Source organism: Magnolia sinica, chromosome 5 (genome assembly GCF_029962835.1).
Source record: "Magnolia sinica isolate HGM2019 chromosome 5, MsV1, whole genome shotgun sequence".
In the NCBI taxonomy this organism is placed as follows: domain Eukaryota; kingdom Viridiplantae; phylum Streptophyta; class Magnoliopsida; order Magnoliales; family Magnoliaceae; genus Magnolia; species Magnolia sinica.
In genome coordinates this window covers 42382591-42398099 of record NC_080577.1, presented here as the reverse complement: position 1 = coordinate 42398099, position 15509 = coordinate 42382591, and the positions used below count along the sequence as shown (strand labels likewise).

Below are 15509 nucleotides of genomic sequence, written 5' to 3'. Positions count from 1 at the left end.
CTACACGTGCCATGGGTGTCTAATCTGGACGGTCCATGTGATGCGGAATCTCATGAAACCCCATGTGACAAATTTTCACCTCAATCTAAAATTCTGGTGGGCCATAGCAAAGATAAATGCAAATCAAGGGAGGAAACTGTTTTCATTTTTCATGGCCCATCAAAGTTTTACATCAAAGTAAAACTTGGGCCCGGGGGGTTTCACGAGGTGCTGCTTCACATGAACGGTTCAAATTTTGGATCCACACCACGTATGATGGGTTCTCAAAAAAGTTCGTACGTAGTACGTACGAAGTGGTTCGCAGTTGAGCGTTTCCGTGTGTGTGTGTGTGTGTGTGTGTGTGTGTGTATATATGATTCGTTAAAAACTTAGTCTTTTGGTGTTATGGAATAGTCCCATATCAGAAAGTATAGAAGAAAATTTTGACTTTATAAGAGTACCTTATTATTTGCTTGGTAAATTCCAAGATTTATGTATTTTGGTGCACTGGAACACACGCGTATGGATGGGGTCAGGCTCGGGCTTGGTGTGAGGGTAAGGGCATGGGCAGTGTGACTATAGAAGCGACTTTACACTTCACACGTGTGCATTGTGTTGCTCCCTCGCGACCTTATACTAGACAAGTGCGAGCCGCGATGGCTGTAGTGTTGTGGGTAAGAGGTCTGAGAGAGACCTATATACCTTATATAGGGGCTGAAACTAACCGTTTAAGAGGCTAGCTGCTAAATAACGACACCAACATTTAGAAGCAATCATTTGGAGTTATGACCCTAGAACAAAACGTCCAACTACCTTAGCTTATATTATTTTATTTTATTAAATTTTTTTTTTTGTTAGCTTGTTAGTACACTCCACTCTCAGTTGAAACTTCATTGTTAGCTACCCCCACTAGGGATCGACACCAAGACCTCAGTGTTCAAACGAGGTATCTTTCACTCAATCTACCACTTGAGCTATGGATGGTTCATTTCTATTGGTGATTGTGAAACGAGGTATCTTTCACTCAGTCTGCTTGGTGCTTTTATAAACAAAGCTTAGATGGTTCATTTCACAATCACCAACCACTTGAATCACTCTCTCATACGAACCAAGCAATAAAAGCTCAAGTGTTCTCTGATCAAGCCAGCAAGGTTCAACATGAATCTTTAGCCAACATTAAATCCTCAAGAAACAGACCGGTATAGTGGTCTAAGCCAATAATTTATTTTATAGATCTCTCTAATTTGGGATTTTTCTTTAAGTTTTTTTAACTGCCAACAAACTGTGTATATAGAGTTGCATTAGTAGTTTCTTCGTGCTGGCTGAACGCAGAACCACACATAGGATCATCGCATCCTAAAAGCTAGTTGTCTACAACCTGTCAGCAATCTCAATTACTTTGAGAAGAGGGTGCGAATAATGCTTTAAGGATAGCATGATCACGTGTTTCAGTCTATCTTTAATATTTTCGGTTTCTTTCATTATTTTATAAAAATAATAAATCTGTAATTTGATAATAACACATCTCTAACATCACCTCTTTGTTTGGCCTAAATCCTGTACGCAAATCAAGCGGGTGATCCTAACCATCCAAACTATCGTTTACAAAGTTCGTTGATTGAGTGGTCAGGCCATCAAACTTGCAGTTTGGATCATTTAAATATATCAGAAATTTGTCCCATGATAATGTCTAAGTTGTTGAGCTATTAATGTTTGTAGAGGAATGATCACATACATTTGAAGACCATACGTTTTGAGCTGTGCGTCCACCCATGATGAATATATGTAATCCAGACCGTGCATCTGATGTGTCTCCTCTTCTGCACCATAAAGCCCAATAATCATCGAGATTTGAAACTCAGGTGGGGCACACCACAGGGAACAATGTACAGTCACTACTAGACTGATATATTCACGTGGTGTGGACATCCTGAGTTTTGGATTTGCCCAAGTTTATAGTGTCTTTCATCCTCATGGGGGTGCACCTGATTAGTGAATTGAGGGCATAAAAAAAATAATTAATAAAAAATACAATCGACCCTACATTCAAGATGGAAGTTTTTATGGTGGCGTCCCCCTCCCCAATGTCCTAACTGTTTCCTTTCGTATGATCACTTGCGTCATGGATCAGGCTCTGCTTCCGGGTCTAGCATTAACATATTGGAGGGTGCATCTAATGGAAGGTTGGATGGCACTCAAACATTATGGTGGGCCCTACACAACCCATCCATATAGTCCATACCTTCGAATTCGAGTGACCATTCCCCACGCTTTAATTTATTTATTTTTCAGATAAACTCTCCATACTGTGATAATTCCCTAATTCCACAAGTGTGTCGAGCACTGATCATTCACATGCAGGCACACATCTCAAGATGTAGCACTTGTGCAAGATGTGAGCTGTCTATCATGTTGGAAATAATTTATTAGATCTTCTACCTCAAAAATCAAGTTGTTTCACTCTTTATTAGTTGGGCCACAATGTGCCAAGTCAAACTCTGGTTAAAACAGTTTTTAAGCCATACTCTAATCAGCCTTTAATTTACAAAGAAAATAGAAAAAAAAAAAAAAAAAATCCCTCAAACAGAAATAAAATTAATAAGAATGAATTATTCTCCCTATGGCACAATTGGTATAAAGCTCATGCTACTGGGCGTTGATTGGGTACTACCCCACCGGGGTCTAGACAGAGAAAGAAAGTCCAGTAAGGGGATCTGTGGAGCCACCATGATATATGTGTTTTATATAAGTTGTCCATTCATTTTTTAAAATCATTTTAGTGCATGAGACCAAAAAGAAGACAAATCAAAGGCTTGAGTAGACCACAGTAGGAAATAGTCATGACAATGACCACCACGGTTGAAAACTTCCTAGGGTCCACTGGAATGCTTATTTGCCACCCAACCTGTTCATAGGGTCACATGGGCCTTGATGAAAGGAAAACATAAATATTAGCTTTAGCCAAAACTTTTGTGACCCCAAAAGGTTGTCTAGTGTAGGCATTCAATTCTCATTGTATCTTGTGATGTGGTCTACTTAAGATTCCATCTACCTCATTTTTTGTCTCATTACCTAAAATGATTGGACAACATATATAAAATATATCTATCATGATAGTGTGAGATAATCTGGATGCGGAAATCCCCAAGATCTGTTGTGCACAGGACATGGGGATCTAGGGTTCGGATGACTTACCTAACTGATACGCAATGGATATTAGATAAGAATACCAAAAACCTTTGGTGTAGTCTTCCTTTCCTTTACAATGTTCACTCCCCAAGTTTAGGGTTGTGATGTAATAATAAACTCGGTAAGACCGAGGTCGAATCCCAAGGGATTAATACCTGTACGTTGTCTGAAACTAAGTAGAACTAGAAATAAACTAAGGTGTAATCTAAATCAAATAGAATTTAAGGAATAATTGTGGAATAATTATCTAAAACATAAATAATTCAGGGAAGGGAAACTGGGGATTCAGAGGATCCACTTGTAGAGATCAGGGAGATCCTATGCCATCACCATGAAATTAAATTGAACTTCTTTTAATATAGTTTTAAAGAGATGAAAGGTATATGAATTAGAATGGATTCCATCATCAAACCATGCCCAGGAGGCAAAGCAAACAACAGAATTAAATTAATTACCAACCACTCAACAATGTATGAAGGTTAGGAAGGATACCGTCATCCAACCATGCCCATGAGATGATGGTAAACAACAGGGCTTCCTGACGTCATAAACATCAAAAGGATGAAGAAATACTCAAAGCCATCGCAGATCTATTGTAATTTCAGTCACAACAAACCATTAAAAAAACTGAAAGTATTCCTTTTAATTGAACTAAAATCAACATCAGTCAGTCTAGCATAAATCAAAGGCATAGAGTCAGTCCCATCACGCCACAAGCTTCCCGTCTTAGCCTCAGCTAAGAGGTTTAGCCCCTCATGAATGGACTAGATCTCTTAAAATAAACAAAATAAAAATAGTAGGAAGAAAAAGAACAAAACTCTCTATCTGACATCCACCTGTTCAAGCACCCAAGCCGAGCTCCCAGCTTCTGATCCGATTCCCTGTAATTTTTCCCTCTTACCCTTCTTCTCTCTTCTTTTTATAGTTTGCTAGGAGTGGTGGAGAGGCCTGGCTGGAGTCGGTTGTATGCACAGCAACCCCCTTTGAAACTCCTTGCGCAAGTCTATTTACGCAGCCACGAACGCAGGTCGCAGAATCCTTAAAAACTGACCGGCGTCGGCTTGGAAATGTGATGGCTGACGGCTCCAGATATCTGGTTTGACTTCATGAATGGGATTAGGACCCCCCTCTGCATCTTCTGGACGGATCGGATCATCGATCCGATCATCTCCTTGATCGCACAGTGGCCCACTGCGGTCGGTTTTTGCGGACGCAGAGCCTGCGCATGGTCCTTGCACTGCGAAGATCGGCGGGCCCATGGTCAGCATCAGCGGTGAAATCCAGTCCGTCCACTGGATTCATGACAAAAAATCAGTAAGAAATGACTAGTTTCTGTTTGTATTCGATGTGGCCTACGTGATTGATCATATGACCGTCCGACCTTTGTTTGGACGATTGGAATCCGATCCACGCTTTCATCTGCAGTTTTGCCACATAGGAGTTAGTTTTGGCCATCCTATGGAATGAATGTACGGTCCAGATCAATGTTCTGGGGAGCGAGTGGGGCCCACTGATGAAAAGTGGGGCCCACTGATAAAAACAGACGAACAACGTCCGTCCGCTGTTGCTGCGAAAGAAGAAGACGGGTAAGCCCGTCTTTGACCGGGCTGACCGTCCGGTGCACGGCCGGTGCGTGTACACTATGTACACACACTGTACATGTAGGGTTCACTGTGATGTTCGTCAGACATCTGCTCCGTCCATTTGCTGTGTCACTCCATTTAAGGCATTGAGAACAAAATTGAAGCATTTTCAGATACCAGGCGGGCCCCAAATCACTGATTTATGGGCTGATCTATCCGTTGGGCCACTTCCAGAGGGATCCAATGGCTGAAATTTGACGTGTACGGTTAGTTCATGATCATCAGGCCATATATAAAGTTTGGAGCCGATAAGATGGTAGAAACCCTGTGATCTTGTATTATGAACGTTTTTCAAGCCTGTTTGAAGTGAGTGGCTGAAATTTCTCTGATCTCTGGTGCATAAATCCTTAATCTTGGTCCCATGGAGTCCCATCCAATGTCTTGGTGATGCCAAAGTGTCAAATCCATACCTTTAGCACTCTTTTCAATCCATGCTCGTCAATTCTCCTTGCATCACAAACACAAGTAAAATAGACCGTTAAGCAGTACCATGTTCGTAAATCCAGGCAAAAACTGGGGTCTGATATGCAATATTTGACCCTCAACACAACCCCTAACCAGCATTTTGCTAGTCCCAACAAAGTATGCGGAAAATAAGTTGACAATTACGAGACAATTCTTGTGAAACCGAGTGATATTTTGAAAAACGATTCAGATACGAAAATTCTAAGATTCATGAATGTTGGGCATAATTCTCTCCTAGACTCAAGCACACGGTAAACTTCATAATTAAGTTCAAAGTATTAGTCCATCAATTAGAACAATTCTAAACATTGAATTCCATGGATGCATAGTCTAATCTCGACTTATCAACATTAAAATTCACTTCTCTATTTAAGGATATCATTGGTAACCAATAAGAGAATTCATGATAACCAAAACTTACCTCACACATTATCTTTTCATTCTTTTAATTTTTCAATTTTTTTTCATTAAAAGTAACGCCAAGAAGGGGAATCAAATTCTCACTTATAGGGAGCAAACCTATGGTAAAGACTTCACACCCAACTCTTTTTCAAATATCATCCATGGGGAATTGAATCCTCACTTATAGGGAGCAAACCTATGGTAAAGATTGTTCGCCCAATCCATTCAATTTTCTCAGGTTGGTTCCTTTCATGATTAGTTATTACCAAGTTAATCCTTCAATATCGAACTGAACCCTTAATGTGCAAGCGAGATGTGTTTTATGAAATCATGACTCAGCCACTATCTCTAACCATGGATTACTAGTTCAAACTTACTGTGAAATCTAACAGGTGGTTGAATCCCAAATTCATAAGTTACCAACAGTTTGTATCTTGTAATTTTAAAATCACAATTATACTTCAAAATCACTTCAAATTCACAAGAAATTCCATAAAGATTTAAAATTCACAATTTTTACTCAAAACTAAGAAAACATTGATTAGAAAACCTAATCTCCCACCCCAACCTAAAATCTACATTGTCCTCAATGTAAAAGAAATAAGCATGCAATGCACATGGGACAACGAAAATATAAGAAGAGTGATGGAAAGATAGTACCTGGACGAAAGAATCAAGAGGCTTTCCAAAAATATCTACGTAAGAGCGGGTCAGCACAAGAGAGAAACCAACAGAAGTAACATGAAAATAACAAAAATAAAATCCTACCTATACCACTTTCGCAGGTGCTCTGATTGCATTTAGCATAGGCAACAAGCCTTTAAACCCCTAGGTTGCCCCTAGTGGACGAGTTGTAGTCTCGTGAGGGTTTGCAACAATGTTACTCACAAACATTGAACTAACTAACTAGAAAAATGAAACGGAATGAAAAGCTGGGTTGGCTCCCAGGAACGCTAAGTTTACCGTTTATCCTAAAACAGCATAAAGGAAACTATCCTAGTCCTATAAAAACAGGAAACCTACCTATACCTCCATCAGACTAGGAGATCAATCCTGGTAAACAGGATCAGTTAGAGGTATGGACATGTCCTCCGAATCAAATTTCTCGATAAATGGCTTTAAGCGATGTCCATTTACTTTAAACTCCTTGCCATTGTCAGGATCTCTTATCTCAACGGCCCCATGAGGATACGCAGTGACCACAATGTAAGGGCCAGTCCAACGAGATCGAAGCTTACTGGAAAGAGATGTAATCGAGAATTATACAAAATGACTTTCTGACCAGGTGTGAATGATTTTCGTAGAATACATTGGTCATGAAACGCCTTCATTCTGTCTTTGTAAATTCTCGAGTTCTCGTACGCATCGTTCCTGATTTCTTCAAGTTCATTTAATTGAAGTTTACGTAGCGAGCCAGCGTTGTCCAGATTAAAATTCAGATTTTTGATCGCCCAGTACGCTTTATGTTCCAACTCCACTGGCAAGTGACAAGCTTTCCCATAGACAAGTCTAAAGGGAGATGTTCCAATAGGGGTTTTAAAAGCAGTACGGTATGCCCATAAGGCATCGGTCAATCGGATTGACCAATCCTTACGATCAGGGTTAACTGTTTTCTCTAGGATATGTTTGATCTCCCTATTGAAAATCTCAGCTTGTCCACTTGTCTGTGGATGGTATGGGGTGCTCACCTTATGAGAGATACCGTATTTCTTCATTAAGCTCTCGAATGGTCTATTACAAAAGTGTGAGCCCCCATCACTAATGATGGCTCGAGGCATACCGAACCGCGAAAGGATGTTCTCTTTTAAGAATTTAATGACCGTGCGATGGTTATTATTTCGGCACGGGATTGCTTCGACCCATTTAGTGACATAATCTACGGCGAGCAAAATATACAAATTTTCAAATGATTGGGGGAATGGTCCCATGAAATCAATGCCCCAGCAGTCAAATGCTTCGATGATAAGAATGAGATTCAAGGGCATCATATTTCGATGGGACAACGCTCCCAATTTTTGACAACGCTCATAAGCTTTGCAAAACTCATGAGTGTCCCTGAACATAGTGGGCCAGTAAAAGCCACACTGTAAAATCTTGGTCGTGGTCTTTTTAGCAGAAAAGTGACCACCACAGGCCTGTGAGTGACAAAAGGAGATGACACTCTGATGCTCATCGTCTGGTATATATCTCCTCAGGATTTGGTCTGGGCAATATTTAAATAAATAAGGATCATCCCAGAAAAAGTTACGTACCTTGGTGAAAAATTTCTTCTTATCTTATGCAGTCCAATGTGTCGGTATGGAACCTGTGGCAAGGTAATTAGCAATATCAGCGAACCAAGGTGAATGGGAGACTCTGAACAATTGTTCATCAGGGAACATGTCATTGATATGTGTCGTTTCAAGGGAATCAGAGGGATTAAGGCGAGAAAGATGGTCAGCCACTACGTTCTCTACTCCCTTTTTATCTTTTATTTCTAAGTCAAATTCCTGGAGTAAGAGGATCCATCGTATCAGGCGGGGCTTAGAATCATTCTTAGAAAGAAGATACTTAAGTGCCGCATGGTCTGTGTAGATAATGATCTTGGATCCGATCAAGTAGGACCTAAATTTGTCCAAGGCGAACACTACGGCTAAGATTTCCTTTTCCATAGTCGAGTAGTTCACTTGGGCAGGATTTAGAGTCCTACTCGCATAATGAATGACGTAGGCCTCTTATCTTTTCTCTGACCTAAAATCGCTCCAAGAGCATAATCAGAAACGTCGCACATAAGTTCAAAAGGAATGCTCCAGTCGGGTAGTTGTATGATGGGTGCACTAGTCAACATACCCTTAAGCTTGGTGAAAGCTTCCTGACATGGCTCAGTCCACTCGTATAGCACATCCTTTTGAAGTAGATTACATAAAGGACGAGAGAGGAGACTAAAGTTCTTTATAAATCGCCTATAAAATCTTGTGTGTCCTAAAAAGGATCGCACGTCTCTAATATTCTTGGGTGGAGGTAGGTTAGAGATAAGATCGATTTTTGCCTTATCCACCTCGATTCCTTTGGACGAGATAATATGTCCAAGGACAATTCCCTTATGAACCATGAAATGACACTTCTCCCAATTAAGTACCAAATTCTTCTCTTTACATCTTTTCAGCACACATTTAAGACTTTCTAAACACTTGCTGAAAGATGAACCGAAAACAGAGAAATCGTCCATGAAGACCTCTAGATATTTCCCCACCATGTCAGAAAAGATACTCGTCATACATCGCTGAAAGGTGGCAGGGGCATTACATAATCCGAATGGCATACTTCCGTAGGCAAAGGTGCCGTAGGGACATGTAAATGTGGTCTTTTCCTGATCCTCAGGAGCGATTTCAATCTGATTGTAACCCGAATACCCGTCAAGGAAACAGTAATAGGAATGACCAGCTAGCGTTTCCAAGATTTGATCAATGAAGGGCAAAGGAAAGTGATCCTTCCTTGTGACGATATTCAGCTTCCTGTAGTCAATGCACATTCTCCAACCAGTAGTAACTCTAGTTGGCATGAGTTCATTATTGGCATTGGCTACAATGGTGATCCCGGACTTCTTAGGAACCACCTGAGTTGGACTCATCTATTGACTATCGGATATGGGGTATATGATACCCACATCTAATAGTTTAAAAACCTCGGCCTTAACCACTTCTCTCATGTTTGGATTTAGTCTACGTTCTGATTGCCGAGCGGTCTTAGCATTATCCTCAAGATATATGTGGTGAGTACAAATCGAGGGGTCGATCCCTTGAGGTCCGCTATCGTCCATCCAAGGGCTCCCTTATGCTCAATGAGAGTAGATATAAGTATACTCTCTTGTTCTTTCTCCAGGTGGGCAGAGATCACCACTGGGTATGTCTCATCTTGACCTAAATAGACATATTTCAAATCAGAGGGCAAAGGTTTTAGGTCAAGCTTCAGCAGCTTGAGGTTAGACGGTAAAGACACTACATCAGTTTGGGGCAACTCTTCAAATTGTGGCCTCCACCGGTTAACTTCAAGTACCGGTGCAGTATCAAGTAAGGCACACGTCTCCCTAATCATGTCATCATCAAAATCATGGGAGTGGGCCAGGCATATCTTTAGAGGGTCAGAGGATAAGGTCAGAGGTGTCGTATCTTCCACTAAAGAGTCAATCATGTTAATGTCATGGAAATCGTCATCATCCTCTAAGTTTCTGCCGTTATTGAAAAAGATATTTGACTCTAATGTCATATTTTCAAAGGACATAGTCATGACACCATTCCTGCAATTGATAATTGCGTTTGAAGTGGCAAGGAATGGGCGACCAAGAATGACGGGAATCTGAGTGCACATGTTATTGATGGTTCGGTGTCCAGGATGATAAAATTTACAGGGTAGTAAAATCTATCAACTTGGACCAACACATCCTCAATTATCCCTCTTGGTACACGAACAGAGCGATCAGCAAGTTGTAGTGTGGTTAGGGTGAGTTTTAATTCGCCCAAACCTAACTGTTTGTATACCGAGTAGGGAATCAGATTGACGCTCGCTCCTAAGTCAAGAAGTGCATGATCAATTCGATGGTCCCCGATTACACATGATATGGTTGGGCTACCGGGATCTTTGAATTTCTGTGGCACGTCTTGCTTTAGGATGACACTCACTTTCTCGGTCAAGAAGATCTTCTTTTGAATACTTTGCCGTCATTTGGTCATGCATAAGTCTTTCAGGAATTTGGCATATGAAGGTATCTGTTTTACGACATCAAGTAGAGGAATGTTGACTTTCACTTGTTTCAACACCTCTAGGATATCCTGAGAGTTAGAGAGAGGTTTTGGTGCGACCAACTGTTGGGGAAATGGAGCAACTGGCTTTTCTATAAGTTCCGGTTCTAATTTTTGTGGGGCATCACTAGATCCATCATTGTTGTCCTCTTCTGGTTCTTGAGGCTTTTCGGGCCTAGCCGGAAGGATTTTATCAATGATCTTCCCACTCCTAAGAGTGGTGATGGATTTAGCGTGCTCCATTTGATTTGAAGAGCTGGGATTATTTATCTCGTATTGCGGTTTAGGATTGGGGAGCGGCTGTGCAGGAAGCATCCCCTTTTCTATAACCGTCATACGTGAATCCATCTTTTGTATAAAGTCTCGCATTGCATGGGTCAGCTCTTGCATGGAATTTTGAACCAGTTCTTCTTAAGGTTTCTCCTGATTTAGATTTTGATTGAAGAAACCTTGAGGGGTAGCAGTTTGTCCATTTCTCCAACTAAAGTTTGGATGATTTTTCCAACCAGGATTGTACGTATTAGAGGTTGGTCCATTGAAAGGTCTTTGATAATTATTTATGGCATTGGATTGTTCATTCAACACTTCTCGAAAGGCGGGTATCGTAGGACAATTTTCAGTTGTATGAATGTTGCAATCACATATGCCGCAAACACTTTCATTAACCTTATCATTCTTTCCTTCCATGGCCTCAACTTTTCTTATGAGCATAGTCACTTTATACTTGAGATCATCCTCTTCTTTCAAGAGATACAATCCACCTTTCTCCTTCGATTGAGTCGGCCTAGACGTGGTGTTCGATTTTGGGTAATAGTCCCATGATTGTGTTTTTTCAGCAAGACTATCAAGGTAATCCCATATCTCGTCAACATTTTTATTAATGAATTCTCCATTACACATTGTCTCGACCATTTGGCGTATGAAAAATGTCAGTCCATCATAGAAAAAATTTGTGATGCGCCACGTTTCAAAGCCGTGTTGTGGGCATGGACTGACCAAATCCTTGAACCTTTCCCAACATTGGTAAAATGTTTCATCCTCCTTTTGGGTGAAGTTCATGATTACTTTTCTAAGGGTAATCATTTTATGATGTGGAAAGAATTTCTTTATAAATTCCCTTTGCATATCATTCCATGTGCTAATGGATCTAGGACGCAGTGAATATAACTACGTCTTCGCCTTCTCCTTCAAGGAAAAAGGAAAGAGTCTCAGCCTAACTGTGTCCTCAGACACATTTTGAAAATATAAAGTGGCTATGATCTTATCAAACTCTTTCAAATGTAGATATGGTTCTTCATATTCAAGCCCATGGAACTTAGGAAGGAGTTGGATAACCCCTGGCTTGATGTCCATATATCCTGTATTTTCAGAAAAAATCATGCATGAGGGCGTACTCACCCCCGCTGGTTGTAAATAATCTCGTAAAGTACGTGGCGGGGGTGCTTGATGCACCTCATTCTCATCCTGAATGTCCTCCACCCTAGGTTGGGGTAGAAGAGGTTGGTTTTTAGCCATCACTTCAATTAACTCAGGGGATTTTGAGTGGTGTCTAGTCCTGCGATGGATAGTCAACCCCTCAACCAATCCTCCTTCAGTCAAGAGACGTCGAGTGTTGTCACGGGCCCACTTGGGCATGAAACACTCGTAGCCCTCAATCAAATTCGGAAACCTAATCCTAAGAAAGGAAAAAAAAAACTCTAGAAAGAAAGGGAGGGTTGGAAAGAAGTTACCAAATTGGAGTCCCTAAGTTAAAAACCTACAAAAGAAAACAAACAAGTCAGTTTCTGAAGAGAAGGTTTAGAAAATCCTAAAAAAGAAAGATATAAGTAAACTAGTTTCTAAAAGAAGAAATTCCTAAAAGAAAGTGGAAATTTCTAAAATAAATTAGGAAAGTTCTAAACTAGAAAGTAAATTACTAAAAGAGAACTGAAAAATAGAAAGTAGAGAGAACGCTTACTAAATTAGAAATTTCTATCTTAAAAGCCTACACAATAGGAAAGTTAGTTTCTAAACAGAAATTCTACAAGTAGAAAATTTCTAAAAATAAATTAGGAAACAAAGTTAGATTCTAAAAGAGTTAAAATTAGAAAGTTACTAAAAATAAAGATAGAAAGTTAGTTTCTAAAAAGGAAAGTTCCAGAATTAGAAAGTTTCTAAAATAGAAAATGTAAGCCTAAAATTAGAAAGTTTCTAAATAAAATAAAAGAAGGAAGAATTAGTTTCTAAAATTAGAAAAAATTTCTAAAAAAGGGAAATAACTAACCTAGTTTCTAAAAATAAAAGAGGAAAGTTTCTGAAAATAAACTATTTCCTAAAATAGGACAATATTAGAATTAGAAAATTTCTAAAATTCAAACCCTAATTCTAAAAAAAAAATAGAAAAAGTAGATGAATTAGCAAAGGATTACCAATTTAGAAGTTTATGTTAGGATCCTACAAAACAAGAAATAAGTTAGTTCTAAAAATCAAATAGTAATAAAAATCCAAAACTAAAGTTAGTAAAATCCTAATCTCAAACTAATTCTAAAACTAATTAATTTCAAAGAATTGTAACCGTCAATCCCCGGCAACGGCGCCAAAAACTTGTTCACTCTCCAAGTATAGGGTTGTGATATAGTAATAAACTCGGTAAGACCGAGGTCGAATCCCAAGGGGCTGATACCTGTACGTTATCTGAAACTAAGTAGAACTAGAACTAGACTAAGTTGTAATCTATATCAAATAGAATTTAAGGAATAATTGTGGAATAATTATCTAAAAATTAAACAATTCAGGGAAGGAAAACTAGGGATTCAGAGGATCCACTTGTAGAGATCAGGGAGATCTTATGCCATCACCATGAAAATTAAACTGAACTTCTTTTAATATAGTTTTAAAGAGATGAAAGGTATATGAATTAGAATGGATTCTATCATCAAACCATGCCCAGGAGGCAAAGCAAACAACAGAATTAAACTAATTACCAACCACTCAACAATGTATGAAGGTTAAGAAGGATAACGTCATCCAACCATGCCCATGAGATGATGGTGAACAGCAGGGCTTCCTGACGTCATAAACATCAAAAGGAGGGAGAAATACTCAAAGCCATCACAAATCTATTGTAATTTCAGTCACAACAAACCATTAAAAAAACTGAAAGTATTCCTTTTAGTTGAACTAAAATCAACATCAGTCAGTCTAGCATAAATCAAAGGCATAGAGTCAGTCCCATCACGCCACAAGCTTCCCGTCTTAGCCTCAGCTAAGAGGTTTAGCCCCTCATGAATGGACTAGATCTCTTAAAATAAACAAAATAAAAATAGTAGGAAGAAAAAGAATAAAACTCTCTATCTGACATCCACCTGTTCAAGCACCCAAGCCGAGCTCCCAGCTTCTGATCCGATTCCCTGTAATTTTTCCATCTTACCCTTCTTCTCTCTTCTTTTTATAGTTTGCTAGGAGTGGTGGAGAGGCCTGGCTGGAGTCGGTTGTATGCACAGCAATCCCCTTTGAAACTCCTTGCGCAAGTCTATTTACGTAGTCACGAACGCAGGTCGCAGAATCCTTGAAAACTGACCGGTGTTGGCTTGGAAATGTGATGGCTGACGGCTCCAGATATCTGGTTTGACTTCATGAATGGGATTAGGACCCCCCTCTGCATCTTCTGGACGGATCGGATCATCGATCTGATCATCTCCTTGATCGCACAGTGGCCCACTGCGGTCGGTTTTTGCGGACGCAGAGCCTGCGCACGGTCCTTGCGCTGCGAAGATCGGTGGGCCCATGGTCAGCATCAGCGGTGAAATCCAGTCCGTCCACTGGATTCATGACGAAAAATCAGTAGGAAATGACTAGTTTCTGTTTGTATTCGGTGTGGCCTACGTGATTGATCATACGACCGTCCGACCTCTGTTTGGATGATTGGAATCCGATCCACGCTTTCTTCTGCAGTTTTGCCACCTAGGAGTTGGTTTTGGCCATCCTATGGAATGAATGTACGGTCCAGATCAATGTTCTGGGGAGCGAGTGGGGCCCACTGATGAAAAATGGACAGACAGCGTCCGTCCGCTGTTGCTGCGGAAGAAGAAGACGTGTCTGCCCGTCTTTGACCGGGCTGACCGTCCGGTGCACGGCCGATGCATGTACACTATGTACACGCACTGTACATGTAGGGTCCACTGTGATGTTCGTGAGACATCTGCTTCGTCCATTTGCTGTGTCACTCCATTTAAGGCGTTGAGAACAAAATTGAAGCATTTTCAGATACCAGGCAGGCCCCTAATCACTGATTTATGGGCTGATCTATCCGTTGGGCCACTTCCAGAGGGATCCAATGGCTGAAATTTGACGTGTACGGTTAGTTCATGATCATCAGGCCATATATAAAGTTTGGAGCCGATAAGATGGTGGGAACCCTATGATCTTATATTATGGACGTCTTTCAGGCCTGTTTGAAGTGAGTGGCTGGAATTTCTCTGATCTCTGGTGTGTAAATCCTCAATCTTGATCCCATGGAGTCCCGTCGACTGCCTTGGTGATGCCAAAGTGTCAAATCCATACCTTTAGAACCCTTTTAAATCCATGCTCATCAATTTTCCTTGCATCACAAACACAATTAAAATAAACCGTTAAGCAGTACCATGTTCGTAAATCCAGGCAACAACTGGGGTCTGATATGCAATATTTGATCCTCAACACACACCCTTATACAAAATAGTAGATGGGAATTCGGCTTCTGTCATAGTGTTGGATCGGGGACCCAGCAATCTCTTATATAGAGTCAGTTAAGATGAGAGTTTGAAACCCATCACAACTCTCTCCCCCACGCTCCACATCGTTGTATCCTAGTTCAACTCAAATAGTTATTTGCGTAAGACAGTTATAGCATTCTAGCCCTAATACGCACCGCTGTGCAATCAAAGTTGCATAGCGAATCACCTGAAGTGGGGCCCATTGGTTTACTCAATCACTTAGTCCAACTGATAGGATAATCCGGACCGTTGATCAATACGGCCAACCACATAGATTTCTTACATCCTCCCACTTAGGCCTTATTGAGCAATGTCAATGA

General features: G+C 40.4%; 1 non-coding gene across 1 annotated transcript; it reads left to right on the top strand.

Annotated features, from left to right (window-relative positions):
- Positions 1 to 11426: 11426 nt before the first annotated feature.
- On the top strand, positions 11427 to 11533 carry LOC131247496 (small nucleolar RNA R71). The gene has a single exon (XR_009171786.1). It is a non-coding gene; the product is annotated as a small nucleolar RNA R71 (small nucleolar RNA).
- The last annotated feature ends 3976 nt before the right edge of the window (positions 11534 to 15509 follow it).